This window comes from Octopus bimaculoides, chromosome 6, assembly GCF_046866305.1.
Source record: "Octopus bimaculoides isolate indiv1 chromosome 6, ASM4686630v1, whole genome shotgun sequence".
NCBI classification, from domain to species: Eukaryota; Metazoa; Mollusca; class Cephalopoda; order Octopoda; family Octopodidae; genus Octopus; species Octopus bimaculoides.
In genome coordinates, this window is record NC_142933.1 from 3,591,598 (window position 1) to 3,619,097 (window position 27,500).

Sequence of the window (27,500 nt, forward strand, 5' to 3'; positions counted from 1 at the left end):
CACGTGGGAATATCTACACCTAGGTATGATACTTTCTCCCCTGGTTCTACTGACTTAATAGTGAACCCATCGATACCCGGCGGGGTGCTATCGTTGACTAGGAAGGTCTTACTCAAGCCACGGATGGAGAACCACGCACACTTTCCGACATTAAGCCCAAGTCCGACCTTGCGGAAGAACCCCAAGCATCTATTAACTAGCGCCTGGAGACCCTCACGCGTCGCCGCGACCAGAGCCAAGTCGTCTGCGTACGCAATTCCATCCATCCGGATCCCCTCCACACGCAAATCCCCGCTGGTAGATAATGAATCTAGCAGCGGATCAATGGCAATGTTGAAGAGGATCGGCGAGAGCGCGTCCCCCTGTCTAACACCCCGGCGAATCGCAATGGGCTCACTAACCTGTCCTCCTACTGAGAATCTAGTTGTGCTACTTTCATAGATCCCCTTCACGAGCACTATTACATGCTCGTGAAAACCAAGTCTCCGTAGTCCCGCATACATTAAAGAGTGCGAGACTGTATCGAAGGCCTTGGCGAGATCCATGAAGGCCACTTCTAGCCGCGGTATTCTCAGTCGTGCTGGTCTCCCCATCGCTCGACCGACAAGCTGACGCAGGAGAAATGAATTCTCACTGCAGCCATCGGCCTGGATAAACCCTCTTTGTATCGGGTTAAGGGGAGTTACCTGAAGCATACGTTTGGCGATCATCTTACTAAAAAGTCGATATACCGCGGAGCATATCGTTAATGGTCGCCAATTGGTAAGATCATAAGGATCATCCGCCCTCTTTGATACGAGGACGGATCTACCTCGCTTCAGGACGTCGGGTATCTTCCCGGCCAGCAACATGCAATTGCAGATATTAGCTAGGACGGATGGGTCCACTGCTTTAATATCACCAACAGTGAGACCATCAGGGCCCGCCGCCGAGGTGGCATCCATCTTTCTACGACTAACCTTTATCTCCTCCATCGAAAATGGTTTCAAAATAGGAACACTATCCACTATGGAGGAAGAAGGGTAGTCAGAGAGATCCACCTCAGGGCCTGGTGTCGAGAATCTTTGCCCATAAAATTCCTCTATAGAATATAGAGGGATTGGGCAGCCCTGATCTATGTCCTCCTCCAATATCCTTGCAAGGAGCCTCTTCTTCTTAGTCTTGTATAAGTTCTGTGCTATGGCAAAGCTTCTACGTTTGCCTTGCCTCCTAAAATTAGGACTGTTCACTAACCCTCTTTGACTTCTAACGCTAGTAGTGTTCTCCCTGCGTGATTTATTATGCTCTAGCCAGTCCTCAACTTTTCGAACAAAATTGTCCCAGGCAGTCGCTGACCCGTCCTCCACGAGTTCCAATTGGGCCTCGCAGAAAACTGCTGACCAGCGGGTATGCCCAGGACTGGCCGCATCAAGGAATCGATCTCTCCACTCCACTTGGGGGGAGGATTGCACCTCTCTTTGCGACAGGGAACTATTATCATGCAGACCCGACCCTTGATGACCCTTACGGGCCCTTTTGGCCAGGTCTGCTCTTTTTGACCCTACTTGTTTACATGTTTTATTCGGCAAGAATCGTGCTATCTCTACGTTTATGTATCTTACACCTGCCTCTACAAGTTCGGCCTCCTTCTTGACGAGGACCGCTATTTCCTCATCTGACCAACAGCCTCTGCGTCTTCGGCCTGTTGCCTCGGCAGCGGCTGCCCGATCCGCACGCTTTTTCGCTAGCTCAGCTTTGTGAGCAGCTATCCTGCGCTGATTAGCAGCCACAGGATGCTTGTGACGTTCGTGCTGGGATCGGCCTACAGCCGTCAAAAAAGAACGGCTGCAGTGGTCACACTTAAACGGGAGTCTGACGGGACTTGAGGCTCGAGATAGGGCATTACATTTGCCAGCGTGACACCTCATCGAATGTAGGTGTCCGCTTTCCCTGTCACACTTACTGCATTTGTAGACAGGCTTTATACCATGTCTACCTTCTAAATGTTCTCCCCAGCGACGGGGAGAAGAAAAACGCTGAGGACATAGCGGACAGGCCATAGAGCATGATCCGCATGGGATAGGGAGCGAAAATTCGCTTCCTGCAGGAGTGGGATATAATATCCCATTCTCAACCTCTCGATCCACTTCTAAAATAAGAGAGTGGATGTCATGGAGGGAATCCTGAGCAAGTTCTTTAGGAAGCTGTGTCCCCTTCACCACTAGCGTATGAGTCGGATAAATTAACCTGAACAGTCCGTCTCTTTTTTTTTCATATATCAGCGACGGGAGCTTATTAACACCCCCGTCGCCGTTCCAGTTGTTACCAGTAGGACCACTAATCATACCATGCTGCGGAGATGGTCCATTATCCACAACAGGGGAAGGTAGCTGTACGGCCAAGCCTGTTTGGTTATCATGCTCAGCCTGACCTGCGGGCCCCGCCCCGGACCCACGGGCCACCAGATTTACGGCGCCTGGCTGCCGTATGTTTTCAATCTTATTATTATTATTCATGATTATGGTACGGCAATTACCATGAGTATACGGGCAAAACTGATCAAGTTATACTTACGGGAGGCATAAGGCCAAACCCTACCAGGAAGATAGACCACCATCACTCTAGCCGAACAGAATGCCCTCCGACTAATCAACTAGCCACAGAAATGCAGGCCACAGAAGGTTCAACCCGGCAACGCATACACCCAATGCTAGCAATAGATTTCAGCCAAGTCCTTTTTATCAGACATCCTGGCGGTGTGGCCACTTGCCCCATGGTAGCAAGCTTGTCTACCCGCCCCATGGTAGCAAGCTTTCACATTTCACCAGGTTTCTAAATCCATACCAGCACGAGCAACAACACGCCAGGCTTTACCAACCGGGCGCTAAGACAATCATCGAATCCTAAGCGACAGGACCCCCCTATTGAGGGACCCGACCAATCAAACTTTGGAACCAACCAATCAAACACCAATAGATCATAAAGGGCCCCCCCATTTGAGGGCCCCCCATCTAATCTAAGTCGAGACAATGAAAGACTATTCGCCCAGCTGGGAACTCCATAGCACTACACCCTACGACAGTCAACACAGACGGGTTAATCTATTAATAGATAACGCGGGACAACTAGACGGCAGACTAACGGTAGTCCACCACCCCTAGCAAGGAGGCCTATACCTCCCTAATCAGGATCACCCATGCACTACATGGTCCTCACCAATAAAATGGCACCGCTTTGAGGAAACAACGGACACGTTTAGTTTGTCCAATGTGGGGGCATATATCTGGCATGATACCTGATCTATCCAGCATGCAACCCCACACGGACGTAAGCTCTTTCACCACGCCAAGGTAGTGTCCATAAGGGTGAAGCCCGGCAGTGCATCCATCAACTGAGTAAAAAACAGTGGGCTCCAACAAACCGGACTAAACCACAAGGTATGTCACAGTAAGTGAGTCTGCCCACTGAGTCCCAGAAGATCATAACGTACCGGGCCTACCTGGTGGTGCATCCATCTACCGAGTAAAAAACAGCGGGCTCCAACAAACCGGACCTCACCCTAAAGCGTATCACGGTAAGTGAGTCTGCCCGCTGAGTCCCAGCAGATCACAGCCAACAGGCCCCACGAAAGAGTCATAAGAGAGTCATAGTTACTCCCGCCGTTTACCCGCGCTTGGTTGAATTTCTTCACTTTGACATTCAGAGCACTGGGCAGAAATCACATCGCGTCTGTGCGGCTCGGCCGGCTACGCGATGCTCTGTTTTAATTAGACAGTCGGATTCCCCCGGTCCGTACCAGTTCCGAGTCGACCGTTCGCCGCCGGCCGAACGCCTGCCGCGCGTCGCGGTGCAACGACCGCACGACCCCACGCAAGGCGGGAACAGAGGGCCGCGAGCACCGACGCGACGGCGAGCCCAAAGCCGTGTCGCTCCACGGCGTCTCGGGTGTGGAGCCGTGTTGTTCGCGCCCACTACGCCCCGGGCGCCCCGTATGAAACCGCCGCGCGCCGACATGCGACGGCGGCCCGACCGCGCGTCGGGAGGTGCGGAACGCCGACGCGAGAGAAGGCCGCGCGTGCGAGAGGAGGAGGAGGAGGAGGAGGAGGACCGACGCGGCGACAACCACCGCTTTCCGCCGCGAGGACGCGACGTGCTGACGACTATGCCGCACGCGACCGACCGACCGACCGACCAACCGACTTTCCTACCCGACGAAGAAGCCGCCAACTCCCGTTGACCGAAGGCGCGACCGCACACCGACGCGAAGCGAGTTGCCCGCCGCCACGGAAGGCGGCGCAAACGACGGCCGGAAAGGCGCCCGAGATGCCGAGTCCGACGCCAACGCTACAGCCCCGTACCGATCCGCCGCTTCGCGTGAAGACGTGTTCCGGCGCCCGCTGCAGCAGCGCGACGCCGAGCGAACGGCGAAGCAACCGCCGCGCGGGAGCGCAGCGACACACACGGCCCGACCGACCCGGTCCTCGGAGCCAATCCTTCTTCCGAAGGTACGGATCCATTTTGCCGACTTCCCTTACCTACATTGGCGCTATCGACGAGAGGCTGTACACCTTGGAGACCTGCTGCGGATGGTGGGTACGGACCGACTCGAGAGCTGCGAATCGTTACGGACCCGGATTTTCCAGGGCCGCCGAGAGCGCACCGGACGCCGCCCGAGACGCGGCGCTCTACAGGTACCATATCCGTATCTCCGGACGAGCCGATTCCACGGACGCGGTCCTTTACGAAGAAGAGAGAACTCTTCCCGGGGCTCCCGGCAACGTCTCCGGGCTCGCTTGCGTTGCCGCTGCTTCGCCCGACCGCCGGCTTCGACGACAAACGCGCTACTAGGAGCGGCGCGCCGCGTTCCCACCGCCGGACGAGCACTCTCCGAGTTCGGGTTCGGGAATATTAACCCGATTCCCTTTCGATGCGAGGCCGGCCGCATCTGCTGCTGCTATTATATTTGCTACAACCGCTTTCGTGACGGATCCGGCGCCTTTCGTGGAAGCTTTCGCCCGCTTCTTAGGACCGACTGACCCGTGCTCGACCGCCGTTGGCACGGAACCCTTCTCCACTTCGGTCTTCGAAGGTCTCGTTCGAATATTTGCTACTACCACCGAGATCTGCACCCGCGGTCGGCTTCACCCGGGCTCGCGCCCGCGGCTTCCATGCACGCCGCGGCGCCCTCCTACTCGACCGGGCATCGGAAAGTCGCCTCGCCGGCGATCGCGCAACCTGTCGCCCGGCCGGTCCGGCATCGGTCGCTCGCTCCAGCGCCATCCATTTTCGGGGCCGGTCGATTCGGCAGGTAAGTTGTTACACACTCCTGAGCGGATTCCGACTTCCGTGGCCACCGTCCTGCTGTCTATATCGACCGACACCCTTTCGGGGATCTAATGGGCGAAGCGTAGGGCACCTTAGCCGGACGTTCGGTTCATCCCACATCACCAGTTCTGCTTACCAAAAGTGGCCCACTTGGCACCGTGCATTCGTCGCAAGAAACGCGCAAAATAATTATCATTATTCCCAACGATTCGTAAACGGCCGCCTCCGTTCGGGAGAGGAGTAGCGCGGCCCGTTTCGCCCGTTCCGAGTTCGAGAGTAGATCGAGGCCGTCAACGTCCCCGGGGCCTCCAGTCGTTCGCTTTACCGGACGGAATTGCGTGTCGTTCTCCTGCTGGCGCCAGCTATCCTGAGGGAAACTTCGGAGGGAACCAGCTACTAAACGGCTCGATTGGTCTTTCGCCCCTACACCCGGTTTCGACGATCGATTTGCACGTCAGAGGCGCTTCGGACTTCCACCAGAGTTTCCTCTGGCTTCGTCCCGACCGGGCGTGGATCGCCATCTTTCGGGTCCCCGGCCGCCTGCTACACCTGAGTCGGAGCGGGAACGCGCGCTTTCGAGCGCGAACGCGCGGGCCCGACCCGGGAACGATGCTTCGAAACGCCGCGTGTTACAAAAAAAGAAGCGAGCCGCCGCCACCACCACCGCTGATGCTGCAGCAACCGACGAGATTAGACGACGGCGGCAGCAACTGCGGCGGCTGCTGCGACAGCGGCCCAACTCCCTTCCCCCGAGCGGCGACGTGTCACGTTCTCGCTTTCGCTGTGCCGTCGGAGTTCGCAAAGTGAAAGGCTCCAACGACTCGCAGTCGACTGGGACTCCTCGGTCCGTGTTTCAAGACGGGTCGGGTAGGTTGCCGATGCTCGTCGCTGACCGGCAGCAGCGGGCGGCTTTTCGGGCGATCCCGCCGACTCCTCCAACAACCACCACCGCTCCTGCTGCTGTAGCACCACGCGCAAAGACGAGGAGCAAGTAGAAGAAGTAGTAGAAGAAGAAGAAGGTGCAGGCGGGCGGCCGCGTCGCTTTCGCGACTCGCTGCGTCGTGAGTGCTGAGGGCGAGGTGCGTTAGCCCGTCTCCGTCGGTTAGCCGTGCCTGCGCTTTCGTGGAGCGACGGGCCCGGTCGAGAGAAGCGCGTGGATCCCGACGCCGGTCGGTCCCCGCGTGAACGGGTTCCGGACGCCGAGGCGCTCGTCTGCGACCTGCGGACGCCGCGCGCCTACCGGCCCGACGGGAACGGGTCGCGACGACGGATCGGAGGGGAAGTGCGTCCGATGCCGGCGCCACGGAAATCGAGCGCCGACGAGGCGGCAGACGACCGCCCGCGGAAACGAGCGGCCGCCACCGACGCGTTCGTCGGCGACGACGGCGCCTTAGGAGGCGGGGGTGAAAGTGGCAGCGGACTGAGTCCCCTCGCGATCGCGGTGAGCGGTCCTACCCGTTTACCCCTGGGCGGTTTCACGGTCTCTTGAACTCTCTTTCCAAAGTTCTTTTCAACTTTCCCTCGCGGTACTTGTCGGCTATCGGACTCGTCCCCGTATTTAGCCTTGGATGGAGCTTACCACCCGCTTTGGGCTGCGTTCCCAAGCAACCCGACTCTCGGGCCGAAAAGAAACACCGCCGATCGCCGCCGGCTCCGAATGGGCCTGGCACCCGCTCTGGGCAGCCCCGATCGAGGGGACTCCGAACCTAGCCGGGCGAAACGATCGACCGTGTACGACCCTTGCGCCACAGCTCTCGACGACCGGCGCGGCCGACGAGATTCGGCGTTGGGCTTCTCCCGGTTCACTCGCCGTTACTTAGGGAATCCCGGTTGGTTTCTTTTCCTCCGCTTAGCGATATGCTTAAGTTCGGCGGGTAGTCTCGTCCGAGTCGAGGGCAGCTTAGAAAAAAATAAAAAGTCGTCGCTGCGGCAAACCGCATTCGATTCGTCGTCGTCGTCGTCGTCGTCGTCGTCGTCGTCTTCGATGGCCTGCACGAACGCTCGCAAACGAGATCCACAGAGCGAACACCGACCGAAGATGCAGACGGCTGCGGCGGCGGCGGCGGCGGCAACGGCCGCCACGGAGTAATAAGAGGAGGCAACGACGGCGAGGGCGGCAGGCAGAAGAGTGCGCACGAACGGCGGACGGTGCGTTCCCTGCTGCTACTGCACATGTCGGCCGCTCCGTGGCAGGTGTCGCAGCGATGACGGTCTGGCATTGCGGGAGACGGAGGATCGAGCGGCGCGCGCTCGCTAGTCGTGCCGGAAGCAGAAGCAGTAGCGAGAACGAAAGGCGAGCTGTTCACGCTGCCCGCCCGCTTCCACGGCGCGCGCCCTTTCCTGCGACTCCCGACTCCCCGCCGCTGCTGCTGCTGCTGCTGCAACGGCGGACGGCTTTTTCGTGTCGTGACCGCCTCTCGACCGGACGGGGCCCCGGGACGATGGGATCCCGGGGCCGCAATGTGCGTTCGAGGTGTCGATGTTCACTGAGTCCTGCAATTCGCATCAGTTCACGCGGATAGCCGCGCTCTTCATCGACGGACGAGCCGAGTGATCCCCCGTCCAGGGTTTCGGTATTTGCTACTACTACTACTACGCCTACCAGCACTGCTGATGCTGGCCGACGCGGAGGCGAGGAAAGGAAGGAAGACGAGAGAGATATTGATGTTCGTGGAGCCGCAAAGCGTGCAGCACCGTCGGCCTAGCGCACTGTATTCGGGCGGACGCAGGCTGGGTGAAAACTGCGCGGTCGGCAGCTGCCAGAGAGAGAACGAGAAGGAAGCATAACGACAGCGGAAACGATTTGCGGGCATCGTTCACCGCTGATGACGCCGCCGCTTCTACTTGCTCGTTGCTCGGCTGAGGCTGCACTGTTAGAGGGCCGACGATTGCGAGGGGGCCCGGCCGCGGCTTACGAAACCGGCTGGATGGCGCCGGAAAGGCGAGGAGGAGGCGACGACGAGGGCGATGTTGGCCGGCCGACGCCAGGAAGGAAGACGAGAGAGATATTGATGTTCGTGGAGCCGCAAAGCGTGCAGCACCGTCGGCCTAGCGCACTGTATTCGGGCGGACGCAGGCTGGGTGAAAACTGCGCGGTCGGCAGCTGCCAGAGAGAGAACGAGAAGGAAGCATAACGACTTGCGGGCTTCGTTCACCGCTGATGACGCCGCCGCTTCTACTTGCTCGTTGCTCGGCTGAGGCTGAGGCTGCACTGTTAGAGGGCCGACGATTGCGAGGGGGCCCGGCCGCGGCTTACGAAACCGGCTGGATGGCGCCGGAAAGGCGAGGAGGAGGCGACGGCGACGACGGCGATGTTGGCCGGCCGACGCCAGGAAGGAAGACGAGAGAGATATTGATGTTCGTGGAGCCGCAAAGCGTGCAGCACCGTCGGCCTAGCGCACTGTATTCGGGCGGACGCAGGCTGGGTGAAAACTGCGCGGTCGGCAGCTGCCAGAGAGAGAACGAGAAGGAAGCATAACGACAGCGGAAACGATTTGCGGGCTTCGTTCACCGCTGATGACGCCGCCGCTTCTACTTGCTCGTTGCTCGGCTGAGGCTGAGGCTGCACTGTTAGAGGGCCGACGATTGCGAGGGGGCCCGGCCGCGGCTTACGAAACCGGCTGGATGGCGCCGGAAAGGCGAGGAGGAGGCGAGGAGGAGGCGACGACGACGGCGATGTTGGCCGGCCGACGCCAGGAAGGAAGACGAGAGAGATATTGATGTTCGTGGAGCCGCAAAGCGTGCAGCACCGTCGGCCTAGCGCACTGTATTCGGGCGGACGCAGGCTGGGTGAAAACTGCGCGGTCGGCAGCTGCCAGAGAGAGAACGAGAAGGAAGCATAACGACTTGCGGGCTTCGTTCACCGCTGATGACGCCGCCGCTTCTACTTGCTCGTTGCTCGGCTGAGGCTGAGGCTGCACTGTTAGAGGGCCGACGATTGCGAGGGGGCCCGGCCGCGGCTTACGAAACCGGCTGGATGGCGCCGGAAAGGCGAGGAGGAGGCGACGGCGACGACGGCGATGTTGGCCGGCCGACGCCAGGAAGGAAGACGAGAGAGATATTGATGTTCGTGGAGCCACAAAGCGTGCAGCACCGTCGGCCTAGCGCACTGTATTCGGGCGGACGCAGGCTGGGTGAAAACTGCGCGGTCGGCAGCTGCCAGAGAGAGAACGAGAAGGAAGCACAACGACAGCGGAAACGATTTGCAGGCCTTGTTCACCGCTGCTACTTGCTCGTTGCTTGTTGCTCGTTGCTCGGCTGAGGCTGAGGCTGCACTGTTAGAGGGCCGACGATTGCGAGGGGGCCCGGCCGCGGCTTACGAAACCGGCTGGATGGCGCCGGAAAGGCGAGGAGGAGGCGACGACGACGACGACGGCGACGACGGCGATGTTGGCCGGCCGACGCCAGGAAGGAAGACGAGAGAGATATTGATGTTCGTGGAGCCGCAAAGCGTGCAGCACCGTCGGCCTAGCGCACTGTATTCGGGCGGACGCAGGCTGGGTGAAAACTGCGCGGTCGGCAGCTGCCAGAGAGAGAACGAGAAGGAAGCATAACGACTTGCGGGCTTCGTTCACCGCTGATGACGCCGCCGCTTCTACTTGCTCGTTGCTCGGCTGAGGCTGAGGCTGCACTGTTAGAGGGCCGACGATTGCGAGGGGGCCCGGCCGCGGCTTACGAAACCGGCTGGATGGCGCCGGAAAGGCGAGGAGGAGGCGAGGAGGAGGCGACGACGACGGCGATGTTGGCCGGCCGACGCCAGGAAGGAAGACGAGAGAGATATTGATGTTCGTGGAGCCGCAAAGCGTGCAGCACCGTCGGCCTAGCGCACTGTATTCGGGCGGACGCAGGCTGGGTGAAAACTGCGCGGTCGGCAGCTGCCAGAGAGAGAACGAGAAGGAAGCATAACGACAGCGGAAACGATTTGCGGGCTTCGTTCACCACTGATGACGCCGCCGCCGCTTCTACTTGCTCGTTGCTCGGCTGAGGCTGAGGCTGCACTGTTAGAGGGCCGACGATTGCGAGGGGGCCCGGCCGCGGCTTACGAAACCGGCTGGATGGCGCCGGAAAGGCGAGGAGGAGGCGAGGAGGAGGCGACGACGACGTTGGCCGGCCGACGCCAGGAAGGAAGACGAGAGAGATATTGATGTTCGTGGAGCCGCAAAGCGTGCAGCACCGTCGGCCTAGCGCACTGTATTCGGGCGGACGCAGGCTGGGTGAAAACTGCGCGGTCGGCAGCTGCCAGAGAGAGAACGAGAAGGAAGCATAACGACAGCGGAAACGATTTGCGGGCTTCGTTCACCGCTGATGACGCCGCCGCCGCTTCTACTTGCTCGTTGCTCGGCTGAGGCTGAGGCTGCACTGTTAGAGGGCCGACGATTGCGAGGGGGCCCGGCCGCGGCTTACGAAACCGGCTGGATGGCGCCGGAAAGGCGAGGAGGAGGAGGAGGAGGCGAGAGAGATATTGAGGTTCGTGGAGCCGCAAAGCGTGCAGCACCGTCGGCCTAGCGCACTGTATTCGGGCGGACGCAGGCTGGGTGAAAACTGCGCGGTCGGCAGCTGCCAGAGAGAGAACGAGAAGGAAGCATAACGACAGCGGAAACGATTTGCGGGCTTCGTCCACCGCTGATGACGCCGCCGCTTCTACTTGCTCGTTGCTCGGCTGAGGCTGAGGCTGCACTGTTAGAGGGCCGACGAGTGCGAGGGGGCCCGGCCGCGACTTACGAAACCGGCTGGCTGGCGCCGGAAAGGCGAGGAGGAGGAGGAGACGGAGGAGCGGAGCAGGGCTGCTGCTGCTGCGGTAATGATCCTTCCGCAGGTTCACCTACGGAAACCTTGTTACGACTTTTACTTCCTCTAAGCGATCGGGTTCGGTCGTCTTCTCCGGGCCATCAGAGAACGCGCCGGCGACGGCGCGGAACGCCGCCGCGCGTAAGCGAACTCGTCGGCCAGATCCGAGGACCTCACCGGACCGTTCGATCGGTAGTAGCGACGGGCGGTGTGTACAAAGGGCAGGGACGTGATCGACGCGGGCTGATGACCCGCGCCTACCGGGAATTCCTCGTTCACGGGGTTGGTTCCAGGCCCCGATCCCTATCACGAGAGGTGGTTCAGAGGTTTCCCGACCCTCTCGGGCCGGGGGAGACGCGCCCGCTGATACCTCCAGTGTAGCGCGCGTGCGGCCCCGGACATCTAAGGGCATCACAGACCTGTTATCGCTCCGCCTCGTGCGGCTTTCTGCCGCCCGTCCCTCTAAGAAGCGCTGCGTTCGCCAACCGACTGGCCCGGGCGCGACGGCGTGCCGCCGCCGGGCTCGCGCGGGCCGAGCCGACCGAGTCACCGCCGCCGCTCCGCAACCGACGCCGCAACCACGCCGCGTGCGAACCGCCATCCCAGACCAACCCGCACACCAACCCGCGAGGAGCGGAGCACGAAAGGCTGCTAAGAAGGCAGTTGCCGGACGCGGCCGCAGCGCCGGACGCGAAGGAGAGCGGCGGCAACGGCAAGCACGGGCCGCGCGCGGAGCTACCGACGATGGCTTCGGCGCCGCCTCGCTACCGGAAAAGCACTAATCGACGCGCTAGTTAGCAGGCCGGAGTCTCGTTCGTTATCGGAATCAACCAGACGGATCGCTCCACCAACTAAGAACGGCCATGCACCACCACCCACCGAATCGAGAAAGAGCTATCGATCTGTCAATCCTACCGGTGTCCGGACCGGGTGAGTTTTCCCGTGTTGAGTCAAATTAAGCCGCAGGCTCCACTCCTGGTGGTGCCCTTCCGTCAATTCCTTTAAGTTTCTGTTTTGCAACCATACTCCCCCCGGAACCGACTATGGTTTCCCGCGCAGGCTCCCCGCCGGGTCATCGAAGCGAACGCCGGCGGAGCGCCAGTCGGCATCGTTTACGGTCGGAACTACGACGGTATCTGATCGTCTTCGAACCTCCGACTTTCGCTCTTGATCGAGGAAAACGTGCTTGCCACACGCCGTCGCTGCAGTGCGTCTTGCGACGATCCAAGAATTTCACCTCTAACGTCGCAATACGAGTGGCCCCGATCGCTCCCTTCGATCATTGCCTCGTCGTGAACGGAGACCGACGGATGACGCGCGGACGAGGCCATTTTCCATCATTCCATGCTTTTCGTATGCAAGCCGGCGGGGCTCGCTCTGAGCACTCTAATTTTTTCACAGTGAACGTACCGGCCGCCTCGGACACTCGGCGAAGAGCACCCTCGGAGGAACCGTGCGGGCCGAAACGACCGGGAGGTGGACGCGCTACCGAAACGCGTGCGAGCGGCGATGCCCCGGGCGACGCTCGACCCCCGTTTGTTTCCCCCGAACACCGCGTACCGCCGCAAGCGACGGAGGAGACGGCGGCGGCGGCGGCAGCAGCGACGACGGCGGCGAGGCCGAACGATCGCGTGCCGATGCCGATGCCGACCGACCGACCGACCGACCGAGAGGACGGAAGCGGAAGCTACGGAGGCGGGTGACGGGCTACCGGAGAGACCGTCGCAGCGACGATGCGCGCAGAGCTCCGCGGCCCGACCGCGCACGCACCGGCGAATAGGGCCGGGAGTGCGAACGGACGACCGAAGCGGACGCGCGCGAGGCACGCCCGCGACGGCGCCGTCGCCCCGAACGTGCTGGGGCACGTTTTCGAGACCCGAATTCCGACTACGAGCTTTTCAAACGCAACAATTTTAATATACGCTACCGGAGCTGGAATTACCGCGGCTGCTGGCACCAGACTTGCCCTCCGGTCGATCCTCGTTAACGGATTTGAAGTGTACTCATTCCGATCGCGGGGCCTCGACAGAGTCCCGCGTCGTTATTTTTCGTCACTACCTCCCCGTGCCGGGAGTGGGTAATTTGCGCGCCTGCTGCCTTCCTTGGATGTGGTAGCCGTTTCGCATGCTCCCTCTCCGGAATCGAACCCTGATTCCCCGTTACCCGTTGCCACCACGGTCGGCACTTACCGGGCCGTCGACAGTTGATAGGGCGGACTCGCGGGGGACCCGTCGCGCGAAGGCTAGTCGATACTAGCCCGTGCGATCGTACTGACAGTTATCCAGAGTCACCAAAATCGAAGGGGCGTGAAGCCGACGCACGCCTAGACCCGCGCGCGTGCGAAGCACGGCGACGGCGGCTGCTGCGACGGCCCGTACGCGTCGGTCTCAGTCTAATATTTGCGCCGCGACCAATGCGGAAGGCCGACCGTATCGTCGCGACCGGCGGCGGCGGGAACTGGCGAGCAGTCCCGGAACCAACCCGGCCGAGCGGGCGCCGGCGACGACCGGCAGCGGCTGGGACGACGCCGAGCACGCGGAGGCGCTGCGGCGACGAAGACCGCTGCTGCTGCCGGAAGCCGTTTTTCGGCCCGACGCCCGGGTGCGACCTGCGATCGCGGCTTCGGTTGCATGTATTAGCTCTAGAATTGCCACAGTTATCCACTCTCCTCGCGGTGAGGAATACGGTCCCGAGGATTAGGTCCGGTTCCTGAGCCATTCGCGGTTTCACCATTCGTTTACGGCATGAACTTACACTTGCATGGCTTAAGCTTTGAGACAAGCATATGACTACTGGCAGGATCAACCAGGTATCGTCGTCGTCGTCGTCGTCGTCGCTGTAGTAGCGTCACCGTCGCGTCGGTCGGCTGAGAGCGGAAGTCGAGGCGGATGTCGAGGCGGAAGTCCCGCTGCTGCCATCGCCGCCGCCGCCGCGCGGAGAGCAAACGAAAGCGAAGAGGAGGAGGAGGAGGAGGAGAAGCCTGAAAAATCGCGGCCGCCGCTGCTGCTGCTGCGGTAGCCGTTCGTTCGTACGTACGTTACGCGTCCTAATCCGCCGCTCTGCTGTAGCAGCGGAAAAGCGCGCCAGACGGAAGAAAAAGAGTTCGCCGAGTAGAAACGGTTTGCGATCCGACTGCCGCACACCGGGCCGCTGCGGTAGGACGGGCGCCGGTGCGGGTTGAAGAAGCGAGGCGGTTTCTGGCTGCTGCTGCCGCCGCCGCCGCCGCCGCCACGCGAGAAGGACGACGAGCGGGGAAGCGAGCGAGCCGAAACGATTGCGACAGCACGGGCTGCGGTCAACGAGAAGCGTGTGTGCGATGACGAAAACGGCGTTGTCGGCAGCCGCCGAACGAGCCAAAGCAACGACGATGCCGGGATGGGCGAGCGCGAGGAGATTGCGGGGGGGGGCACCACCGCCGCGAAACCCGGAGTTGAAGCCACGGTTGTTGATCCGTCCCGGTCTAGCGGGACGAACACACAGCACCGCTCTCTTTCGGTGACGTCGCGTCGCCTGTGGCGGATCGGGAAGCGACAACTAGCCCGTCCGCCGCGCCGGCGGCGACGCGACACGAGGTCAGCGGCGTAACCTGACCGGGTCCTCGAAGACGACGTCGACGAGGCCGCGGGTCGGCGAGGAGGAGGAGGAGGATACCGATCGGTCGATGGTGACAGCACGAACAGGCGGGCAGGCGGCTGTCGGCGGGGCGAGCGAGCGAGCGAGCGAGCGAGCGAGCGAGCGAATCTGACGCGGCGCACTGTATTCGGGCGGACGCAGGCTGGGTGAAAACTGCGCGGTCGGCAGCTGCCAGAGAGAGAACGAGAAGGAAGCATAACGACAGCGGAAACGATTTGCGGGCTTCGTTCACCGCTGATGACGCCGCCGCTTCTACTTGCTCGTTGCTCGGCTGAGGCTGAGGCTGCACTGTTAGAGGGCCGACGATTGCGAGGGGGCCCGGCCGCGGCTTACGAAACCGGCTGGATGGCGCCGGAAAGGCGAGGAGGAGGCGACGGCGACGACGGCGATGTTGGCCGGCCGACGCCAGGAAGGAAGACGTGAGAGATATTGATGTTCGTGGAGCCGCAAAGCGTGCAGCACCGTCGGCCTAGCGCACTGTATTCGGGCGGACGCAGGCTGGGTGAAAACTGCGCGGTCGGCAGCTGCCAGAGAGAGAACGAGAAGGAAGCATAACGACAGCGGAAACGATTTGCGGGCTTCGTTCACCGCTGATGACGCCGCCGCTTCTACTTGCTCGTTGCTCGGCTGAGGCTGAGGCTGCACTGTTAGAGGGCCGACGATTGCGAGGGGGCCCGGCCGCGGCTTACGAAACCGGCTGGATGGCGCCGGAAAGGCGAGGAGGAGGCGACGACGGCGACGACGGCGATGTTGGCCGGCCGACGCCAGGAAGGAAGACGAGAGAGATATTGATGTTCGTGGAGCCGCAAAGCGTGCAGCACCGTCGGCCTAGCGCACTGTATTCGGGCGGACGCAGGCTGGGTGAAAACTGCGCGGTCGGCAGCTGCCAGAGAGAGAACGAGAAGGAAGCATAACGACAGCGGAAACGATTTGCGGGCTTCGTTCACCGCTGATGACGCCGCCGCTTCTACTTGCTCGTTGCTCGGCTGAGGCTGAGGCTGCACTGTTAGAGGGCCGACGATTGCGAGGGGGCCCGGCCGCGGCTTACGAAACCGGCTGGATGGCGCCGGAAAGGCGAGGAGGAGGCGACGGCGACGACGGCGATGTTGGCCGGCCGACGCCAGGAAGGAAGACGTGAGAGATATTGATGTTCGTGGAGCCGCAAAGCGTGCAGCACCGTCGGCCTAGCGCACTGTATTCGGGCGGACGCAGGCTGGGTGAAAACTGCGCGGTCGGCAGCTGCCAGAGAGAGAACGAGAAGGAAGCATAACGACAGCGGAAACGATTTGCGGGCTTCGTTCACCGCTGATGACGCCGCCGCTTCTACTTGCTCGTTGCTCGGCTGAGGCTGAGGCTGCACTGTTAGAGGGCCGACGATTGCGAGGGGGCCCGGCCGCGGCTTACGAAACCGGCTGGATGGCGCCGGAAAGGCGAGGAGGAGGCGACGACGGCGACGACGGCGATGTTGGCCGGCCGACGCCAGGAAGGAAGACGTGAGAGATATTGATGTTCGTGGAGCCGCAAAGCGTGCAGGCTGAGGCTGCACTGTTAGAGGGCATACACACACATACATACACACACATACGCACATACATATATACATATGCATACATATACACATATATATATATATATATATATATATATATATATATATATATATTGGGTTGGCAACTAAGTTCTCGGCGTTTTTTTAAATCTAAATTTTTTAAGAGGTTTAATAAAACATAACTAATTAATCAATAATGTATTCACACTTGTTGTTTACAACATCTTCCCAACGTTCAACAAGATTTTCAGTACCTCGTTGGCAAAAATCACCCGATTTCGACTTGAAAAAATGATCCAACCAAGCTCTCAATTCTGCATCAGTATTGAACGAAAGTCTGCGCATAGAATTTGAAATAGATCGAAAGAGGTGGAAATCCGTTGGAGCTAAATCAGGAGAATACAGTGGGTGTGGCAGCACTTTCCAGCCATGCGTAAGGATAGCTTCCTTTGTCATATTCGCGATATGAGGGCGAGAGTTGTCGGGCAGCAGAACTTCAGGCTACCGATTAGGTCTTTTCTCTTGAATAGCCGTGCTAAGTCGTTCCATCTGTTGAACGTAGAGTTCCGCGTTGACCGTTTGGTTCCGTTCAAGTAATTCGTAATGGATAATCCCTTCCCAGTCCCACTATGCGCACAACATCTTTTTACGAGGATGAACATCTTGTTTCACGCGCGGTGTCCCTTGATTACTGGGGCTAAGCCATTCCTTACGCTGCTTCATATTGATGTACAGGAACCATTTTTCGTCGCCAGTAAAGATTCGGTACAGAAATCATTGCTTGTGTCCATGAGTTGAGCGGTGACGCGCAAGCAATCCAGCGGAGAGTCTGGCTCATTGATTTTTGTTGTTGTCACTTAAAGCATGCGGAACCCATGCTCTATACTCCTGAACCTTTCCCAGCGAGTGAAGATGCTTCTCTATAGCAGTGTGAGAGCATTCCATTTTCTTTGCCAGTTCCCTTGTCGTTTGATGATAATTTTCGAGTAAAAGTTGGTTTAGTCGCTCTTCATCGACCTCAACTGGACGGCCAGAACGCGGTGTATCTTTCAGGTCAAAATTTCCATTTTTGAACTTGACATACCAATCACGAGCGGTTCTTTCAGCTATGGCACCCTCTCCATATACAATCTAAAAACAATAAATTCCAAAATTTAGAAAAAAGCGGGTAATTAGTTGCTAACTCAACACACACACACACACACACACACACACACATATCTATCTATCTATCTATCTATCTATCTATCTATCTATCTATCTATCTATATATATATATATATTCTGTTGGGTCCAGTTGACAGATTTGTGAAGGACATACATGATGCATATATATATATATATATATATATATATATATATATATATATACATACATAATGCATATGTATACACAAATTTGCATATATATTTATATATACACAAACACACTCATGTATATGTGTATGTGCGCGAGCGTGCGTACATGTGATTGTATATGTGTGTGTGCTTGTGTGTGTGTGTGTGTGTACGTGTGATTGCATATGTGTGTGTGCTTGTGTGTGTGTGTGTGTGTGCGTGTGTGGAAATATTCGTAGTTTAGTGTTCAGGGATATTGGACTCATGATCTGAAGACTGTGGTTTCGATTCCCGGGAGGGGGACAGTGAGATGAATTCTTGAGCAAAACATTTCATTTAATGTTGCTTCACTTCGCTCACCTGGCAAAAGTGAGTATTCCTGCATAGGACCAGCGTCCTATCCAGGGGATAATATTTTTTTTCTTTTATTGTGTTTGTGCATGTTGGATGAATCGAATACATGTTTGCTTTCCTAAGCAAACGCTTTTCATTACACAGAGAATCATAAATCATCGACGTGCCATTTTAAGCAAGATTTTCCATAATATATTATGGAAATGTAATATAACCGATGTCAGCATGCAATGAGATCAAACGACCAGGGAACATCTCCATCAAAATCCTCATCGTACGTCGAGAAGTGTGGGCTGTTGCCCCATCCTCTTGAAACGAAACATTGTCCCTATCGTCAAGTTTATTGAATTTGGGTTCCAGAAAATTCTCTAGCATCACACAATATCGACCAGAGTTCACAGTCACTGTAACATTATCTTCTTCGAAGAAGTACGAACCCCAAATGCTGAATTCTGCTGCTGTAGAATTTCGAGTAGGTACGGGATCATGTCTATCATGCCTTAAGTGCACACGGAATGCTCTTCGTGTTGCAGTTATGGATTCGTTGTTGATAAATATTTCCACAACGAAAGCGCGATGCTCGCTCGTCCAATACATGTTGGCAACCATAAGCAAAACGAAACAAAAAGTCACAAATTGCAACAATTGGAACAATATGGCATTATACGTACATTTCGAAAATAAAAACACATTTTTTGTTCTTTTCTCTATTTCACTTTTATTAAACTTACAAATGTGTCAGATCATTTTGCTGCAAGTTGTATATAGTATATAAGAACATAACTCATATAGTATATATGTATGTCATACAGTATATCGGAACATAGTTTTCATTCTAAATTCTTTCGTCTATCACCGGTGTATTTTATCAAAATATGCCTTCCATCATTTATTTCACTCTGCAGGAATGCTTGTTAAAAGAATTTATTCAAAAATTCTTTCCCACGCAAGAAAGGAGTTAACAGAGGCGAACATACAACAATGTATGAAAATCCAACATGTTATAAAAATACAAATATTTTTCTTCTATTTTAATCTTCATCGTAAAATGAACAGAAAATAAAAAAGAGAAAACGAACGATTGCAACTTGATGACATTTATGATAAGTGATAACTATTTTTTTTCTCCCCTTCTTTGTTTTACCGAGCGAATTCTTTTAATATAGAAAGAAAAGTCTTAGTGGCATGTTGATATTTTTGTAGCTTTAGTCATAAAGGAACATCGAGATGTGGATCAAAGGGTTTCTATCGGAACGCGTCTTTTGTAATCAGTATAAATATTTACCTTGAATGCGGTTGACTTTCAGTTTTACTCGTACTGTACCCGATAACTTCGTTTAGGATATTACAACTTCCTACCACAATTTGCTTTCGATGCAACGATAGATAATCTACTACTACTACTACTACTACTACTACTACTACTACTACTATTACTACTACTACTACTATTACTACTACTACTACTACTACTACTACTACTGGCTCCGCTGCCTTATTCTCCTTCTTTTCACTCTATCTCTTTGTTTTCTTCATTATTTTTTCTTTATTCTCCTCGCTGTATTCTTCCTCTCCGTTATCCAATATTTCTAACGTCAAATCCTATTTCTTTATTATCTCCTGGATATATCGGAATTAATATTCGCTGCTATGTGCTTTATATCATTCTGTATAATAAACCTCCGATTTCGCAGACTCTGTATGTAATTAGCTTCATGTACCAATTCCATTTCTTGTATAGATTATCACGTTTCTATGTAATATCTTGTACAAACAACTGTTAAATTAGTTGCAGACAAATACAAATCTCTCAAGTAGTTCTTCCAATTACTTACCTTCATTCTTTTTCTTTTCTTTCTAAATCTCCACACAAGTTTTCCTCAACCTTTCTTGTTTAATTCTACTTTCATTTTTATTTCTGCTAGAATCCTGATTAATTTGATCTCAATCTACATCAACTGCAACATCGAATAAGAGGGCTTCCGATGTTGTTGGTGTTGTTGTTGATGTTGTTATTTCCTACGCTAGAAATAGAAGCCACATCTTTATCTCATTCCAAACAGAGGCAGATTGGATGAAGAAATCAAGGTAGTACTACCTGAGAAAAATATTTGATGGCTACCGAAGAATGTGTTGTATTTGCTTTATTACCGCTGATATTCAGCTAAGCACTGGTAGTACACCTTTGTCCTTCTTTCCGTTTATCATTTGTTGGCAGTTACCTTATTTCCCTTGTTCGTCACCAAATCTCATTGCTTCTGATTTTCTCGGTCAGCGCCTGTTCGTTATTCATTCACAACAAGTTATTCTCTCGTTAATAATTAGTTCCCTTAAGGCGGCGAGCTGACAGAATGGTTATTACTGAGAAATGATGCTTTGCATCATTTCGTACGACTTTACATTCTGAGTTCAAATCCCGCCGGGCTCGGCTTTGCCATTCATAATTTCAAGTACCCGTAGAGCTCTTGTGCCGAAATTTGAAATCAGTAATTGCTTCCATTAAAGGTACTCAGTGGCACTCGATTATATTAAATGCTACATTGTAATGGTGTTCGATCTAAAGATTTATTGGTATCTCCCTCCTATCTATAAGCGTGCGAAGACACACACACACACTCGGCGAGAAATGGAAGAAAATTTGAAGAAAGAAGCAAAATAACAACATAATAATAATAATAATAATAATAATAATAATAATAATAATAATAATAATAATAATAATAATAATAGTGATAATAGCAATAATGAAAGAATAGGAAGCCAGACATAGTCTTAATTGAGAAAGAAGGCAAATTATACGGGATCATAGATATAGCATGCCCAGCTGACAACAAGGTATGCGATAAGGAAGAAAGAAAAGTCGATATATATAACAGGTTAGATTGGTAGGTTAAGCAGTTGTGGTCGATGAAAAAGGTAGCACTAGTACCAATAATTGTCGGAGCCCTGGGAACAGTGAACAAAAATCTGGAGAAGTACGTGGAACAAATAGGGGCTGCAATAAGGGTGGAGCACTTGCAGCAAACAGCACTGCTTGGAACTCTGGAAGGTGCTGGAAAATTAAGAGGTGTTACTTAGTTCACTGGAAGCGAACAGCTGACACCGTTGTACATCTCCAGCAGCTGCGCAAAGGCAATGATAATACTGATAACAATATGGAATAAGAAAAATTGTAAAGCTTTTGCCTATAATAATTTGTGCAATGGGTACTGTAAACAAAGATATAGGCAAATGTTTGAATGAGGTTCTGATAGAATGCCTTCTAGAGTCGCCTCTTACAGTCAGGAACGCTTAACTAAACACTTAAAAGGATATTGAAACCTAGTGTATACCGAAATTTACATGTAATAATAATAATAACTTTTAACATATATCTCCAATGATTTGAAGCAGAAGTTTTATTTAGCTTTAGTGAATATATGCGACATATTACTCCAGTTAGATTCAAAATAAAGATCTTGAACTTTGCTTATAGTAAGCATAGAATTAAGGGTCACAGGATTAAGTAACAAATAGATGTATGATTCAGTTTCTAAATATCTAACACACTGGTGCAATCAGCAGAATTTTAATATATTTCTACACTGAAAAAAATATTTTTACTTTAAATTCTGCCTGGTTTATATGACAGCATAAATGCGTGTGCATTAAAGTTATTCAACTGCATGCTAGAGCATCTCCTTCATTCATGTTAACAGTGTTAAGAATTCGAAGATGGCGTCGAACATCTTCGTGAGTTTATTTCCTATTATTCATAAAGTTGTTTATTTCCTGTCATTAACGGTATTCTTGTATCGTTTACTCACCCATTCATTTCTTCCTTCCTAGAGTAAAGTGGCAAACAAATACATATATACATGCCTACATACACACATACACATACAAACACTTACACACACAGATATATATATATATATATATATATATATATATATATATATATATATATATATATATATATATATATATATATATATATATATATATATATTTATATTTAGATATATAAACACGCGTACATTAACTATTACGAACGTACAACCGTAGAAACACTTATGCACACACACACACACACACACACACACACACACACTCACATATATATATATATATATATATATATATATATATATATATATATATATATATATATATATATATATCATTCATCGGTTCACATCATCATAAAAATTTGTTTCAGACTTGTATAGGCCGACTGAGACGCATCAACAGAACTCGTAATTGTTAAACATATCTGCCTTTTGGTCCTTTACTTTTGGAACGTAACTTGGTAAGACGAAAATTATATGAATAAGCAAATTGAGTACACGTTTTGGCTAAGGAATATCGTTCAGCGTTCTTTTATTTAGCATGTTGCAGTCTTGGTTTCTTTGTAAGAACTGAGTAAAACTAGAATAATTCTTTACTAATCAACTAAATACGAACAGTTTTTCTACTAATTTTTCCGTATTCAAATCCTTCAGGAGCAATAATTTGTATATTTGTAGAAATACATTGCGCGTCTGTAACGCTCATAAAGAAGAAATCCGTTTGGTTCTTTTTATAATTAACCGATGACACCGTTCCATAACGCGACGAATTTCCTGTTCAACAGTTAATCCAGCAACAGCTACATTTTTCCGCGATTTCCTTTAGAACATGATTTTCAGCTATTAATGGCCAACTACCATGTTTTACATAAATTCTCACACGCTTTAATTGCTTCCTTACAAGAATTTTTACGCGTTTCTATCAACTCATCTATCTAAGAATGAAGATCAGCAGCTGCTTCTCTGAAATCACTTTGTTCTGAAGTCGACCGAAAGTTGATAAAATTTTTTTCAGACGTTTCACGCAATCTACTCAACTATCAGCAGGTATTGCACAATATCATGAGTAACTCAGACTGTTTCAGTTTCGTTGCTGTTTCTATTAACAGTCTTTCAGCCAGATATTTATATACATCATACACTGTCTCTTGTTGTGCTCTTCATTGTGTTTCTGAGTTAGGCGTAACAAAATCTTATGTTCCTTCTGCTATTTTGCATCATCAATTTATTGAATGAGTGGAAGCTGTCATCATTAGCTTTAATTATACTAAGAAATCTAAGTATATTTTTTTCTCCTGCCCTCTATTCAAATATCGTACGACTTCGAAATCTATGAATGCCCTACTTTATAATTACTGCTTTCGGATTATTGTTGGGAATTCTTCGTTGACTGTCCGGCAGAGAACATGGCATGGCAGCAGCATTACCGTAATATGTGGCAACAATAAACACTTCAACAGCTCAGTCCTGTTCTACGGCGGCGCTTATTCTTTTCTGAGTATTAAGAGAGTCATTTAATTCTATGTTATATGAAGTCCATAAACGCCATCTCTAGCTTCCAGATGTTTTCTTACTATTTCATCCGATTATACAATTTTGCTAAATTGCGTTATAGGACAAAAGCGCTTGCAAGCACGGGTGCGCGCAACCAAAAATACACACACACACATATATATGTATATATAGAAAATACCCGCAGACATATACGAATATGCGTTTGTATACATAGACGTATATTTCAGTGTTTGAGCGTTTAACAGTTTCAATCGTTGCACGAATATCTCATTGAATTTTTGTATGAAGTGGATGTGTGCATCACCGTTTCCTTCAAACTATATTGAAGATTCTCTGAAGTAAAACAAGCATGATACATTGTGAAGAAGCTGAACATTTTTTTTTACAGGTGCACATCATCTGACGAGCTTGGACACCGATTCTAATCTTGGGTTGCAGTAAAGGGTTTTAACCTAGATGCCACTTACTGGGATCGAAACTGAGATCCAACTGTACTGAAGCTAGCCTCATAAACACTCGCCTATACCTACCCTTTTACACACACATACACACACAAATATATATATATATATATATATATATATATATATATATATATATATATATATATATATATATATATGAGTATAGACAAGTAGATTTTAAGGAGAATACTATAAAAACAGAGAATGAGTGAGAGAGAGAGAGACGAGGGGGGAAAGAGATATACAATCGTACTGGAGCATACATATTCACACACACAAACACACACAAACATAGACACAAACGCACACACGCATAAATGTACAGACAAGAGCACATATACGCATACAAGTCTAAAATGCTCAAAATCTGCAGAGAAATGCATCAGCGTAAATTTTAGTTAGACGCATTAAATATATTCATATCCCAAACACATTCGTCAGAGTTTTTCATAACACGCCACTAAGCATGCAGATTACTGGTAATATAGAATGTTAGAGCAACTTGTATCAATGAGCGCAGATATCGAATTTCAGAAGGTAGAAAATCCCATTACCATACATTGATTTTTAAAACTTTTACAACCACTGAAAGTATTTGAAAAATGCAGTAAAATGTGTAATATGTATAATCCTCTTAACGTTGAACTCTCACGTGTACTTTGGCTCTTCTCTTCTCTTCTGTTTTCTTTCTGCTCTGTAATGTGTTTGTTAGTGTGTGTGTGAGTGAGTGCATGGGTGTATGTGTGTGAGAGAGAGAGAGAGAGAGGTGTGAGTGTGTGAGCATTTGTAAGGAAATATATATATGTATACACATGTGTGTGTTCGTGTTTGTACGTGAGTGCGCAGAAAGCCATACAGACGGCGATGTATGTTTGTGCGTGTGTATACATATATGTGTGAATATATATGTATGCGTATATGAATATGTATGTATATATGTATATATATATATATATACATATATATGCATAAATATCAATATAAATATATATATATATATATATATATATATATATATATATATATATATATATATATATATATACATATATATATATATATATATATATATATATATATATATATATATACATATATATATATATATATATATATATATATATATATATATATATATATATATATATATATATATATATATATACATATATATATATACACATACATACATACGAAAGTTGTGCAAGCATGTATGTGCATATGTATGCATGCATGCATGTATGTATATGTGTGTGTGTGTTTGTAACTTTTCTCTAATATATCTTATTTCCTTCCCTTTGTTATTTTTTTCATGGTTGATCTCTTACTTTGTCTTGTCTCCACCTACTTCATCTCTTCCCCCTCCTCCTTCTCCTGCTCCTCCTCTTTCCGAAGCCTTCACCATCTCCCTGTTAACCTACTCCTACTCTTTCAGCCGTTTCTTGCCTACAGCGTCTCTCCGTCTCTTTATCTCTCTCCGACTTCTTGTACACGACCATGGTGACGAAACGGCTAATGCTAATGGTGATTATGTTATCGATGACGATGATGATGATGATGGTGATGATGATCGTATTGATGGTGATGATGAGACGAGATAACAAAGAAAAATATAATACTACTAAAAATAATAATGATAAACAACAAGAACAACAACAATAATAATGATGATGATACTAATAAAAATAAATACAAGAATAAGGAACGAAAAATATTTGGTAAAATCATTCTCTAGTGAGCGGAATGCTTATGTTCGACTGATTGCGTTGGGAACAGAGATTCTATGACGGATGGTGCTGCGATGATCGTGGCGTCAGAATGCGCAGCCAATGGTAGTTAGTGAAGTCGTCTTACGTCACGGCGAATTTCCGGTTCACCGACGAACGTGTGCTCAAGTGGGTTTAAGAGTCTGCCTGGATGACGCAGCACTCATCAAGAACTTCCGGTTAAACCAAGCGTAATAACTGCTCGCTGGTTGTACTAGTTGTAGCAACACTAGTAACAGTAGTAGTAGTATTAGTGTTAGTAGTAGGTGTAGGAGTAGTAGCAGTAGTAGTAATAGTAGTAGTAGTAGTAGTAGCAGCAACAGTAGTAGAAGAAGAGCAAGAAGATTATTATTATCATTATTATTATTATTATTATTATTATTATTATTATTATTATTATTATGATCATTATTATTATTATTGTTATTATGTCGATGAAGAAGAAGAAGAAGAAGAAGAAGAAGAAGAAGAAGAAGAAGAAGAAGAAGAAGAAGAAGAAGAAGAAAACACAGTTACGAAAAAGAAGGAATGGGAAAAAGGAATGAAAAAAAGATTAAGGAATCTGATGGTATATTATTAGTGGTATTGAGCAACTGAGAACGTTAGAATCATGTTTTTCTTCTACCTGAAAATTGTGTCAGTTGGAACATGGAAGCCAACGTTAATATTAGTGCGTGAATCTTGTAGCTACGAGTAAAGCGATTTATGTCGATTCTAATGACAGCACACCGCTAATCCCCGCGTTCATTCTTCTTCTTCTTCTTCTTCTTCTTCTTCTTCTTCTTCTTCTTCTTCTTCTTCTTCTTCTTCTTCTTCTTCTTCTTCTTCTTCTTCTTCTTCTTCTTCTTCTTCTTCTTCTTCTTCTTCTTCTTCTTCTTCTTCTTCTTCTTCTTCTTCTTCCACGTCAACTACCTTTTGTGTTTAGATAAACTCAACGTCTATATTAGTTATATTCTTCTCTTTTAATGAAATGTAATGTTTTCTTCTCCCGTAGAGATGCTTTAATGCGATAAAGATTGAATAAACTCTTTCTGGCTTTTTTTTTTCCTTTTCAAAGATTAATATATTTAAATGTAATACAATATAATGTAATAAAACATAATATATAATCTATAATGCTATATAATGTTATATAATACAATATATGGTATAAATAATATAATGATATAATTTGCATTATTTTCTGATTTCTTCTCTAGGTGGAAATATTCGTCCTCTTTCCGATAAATATGAAACTTGATAGTGGTGGTGGTGATGATGCGATTGTTTATTAAAACAGGCCACTATAATTAAGTCGTTAATAAAAACACTGATTTTCTTTTATTATGTAGATTATTAAAGGCGGCGAGCTGGTAGAATCGTTAGCACGCCGGGAAAAATGCTAAGTGGTATTTCGCCTGTCTTCATATCCTGAGTTCAAATTCCGCCGAGGTCGACTTCGCCGTTCATTCTTTCGGAGTCGATGAATTAACTACCAGTCAAGTACTGGGGTCGATGTGATCGACTATCTTCCCTCCCCATAAATTCCAGGCCTTGTGCCTATAGTAGAAAGGATTATGTTAATTATTAGACAAAACCGTGAGCACGTCGATCAAAAACGTGAGCATGACGGGCAAAAATGTCGCGAAAGATATGGATGTAAATGCAGATGAAATGATGGGCAAGGAAAAGTTTAAGCAAAGAGCTGAGAAGAAAAAAGAAGACCTTCTTGAAATGAGAATGCACGGACAGTTTGAAAGGAATACACAAAACGTTGAGGATAAAACAGAATTGTGGGCATGGTTTGAGCGAAATGATTTGAAGCGTACCACCGAAAGCCTGGTCATTGCTGCACTAGACCAGGCTCTCGCTACGAAGTTAGTGAAGTATAACATCTATAAAACCTTTGACACCCAGAAATGCAGTCTCTGTGGAAAGAGTGAGGAAAACGTGATCCACTTGGTAAGTGGGTGTGAGAGCC

At 50.4% G+C, this 27,500-nt stretch overlaps 1 non-coding gene and 2 pseudogenes across 1 annotated transcript; all 3 read right to left on the reverse strand.

The window, feature by feature from the left end:
• Positions 1 to 7,202, reverse strand: part of LOC149134911 (large subunit ribosomal RNA) — a 10,228-nt pseudogene extending 3,026 nt beyond the window's left edge.
• A 513-nt stretch (positions 7,203 to 7,715) lies between these two features.
• LOC149134912 (5.8S ribosomal RNA) lies at positions 7,716 to 7,874 on the reverse strand. Its single transcript, XR_016242447.1, has one exon. It is a non-coding gene; the product is annotated as a 5.8S ribosomal RNA (ribosomal RNA).
• A 3,228-nt stretch (positions 7,875 to 11,102) lies between these two features.
• On the reverse strand, positions 11,103 to 13,903 carry LOC149134913 (small subunit ribosomal RNA; annotated as a pseudogene).
• Between the last annotated feature and the right edge of the window lie 13,597 nt (positions 13,904 to 27,500).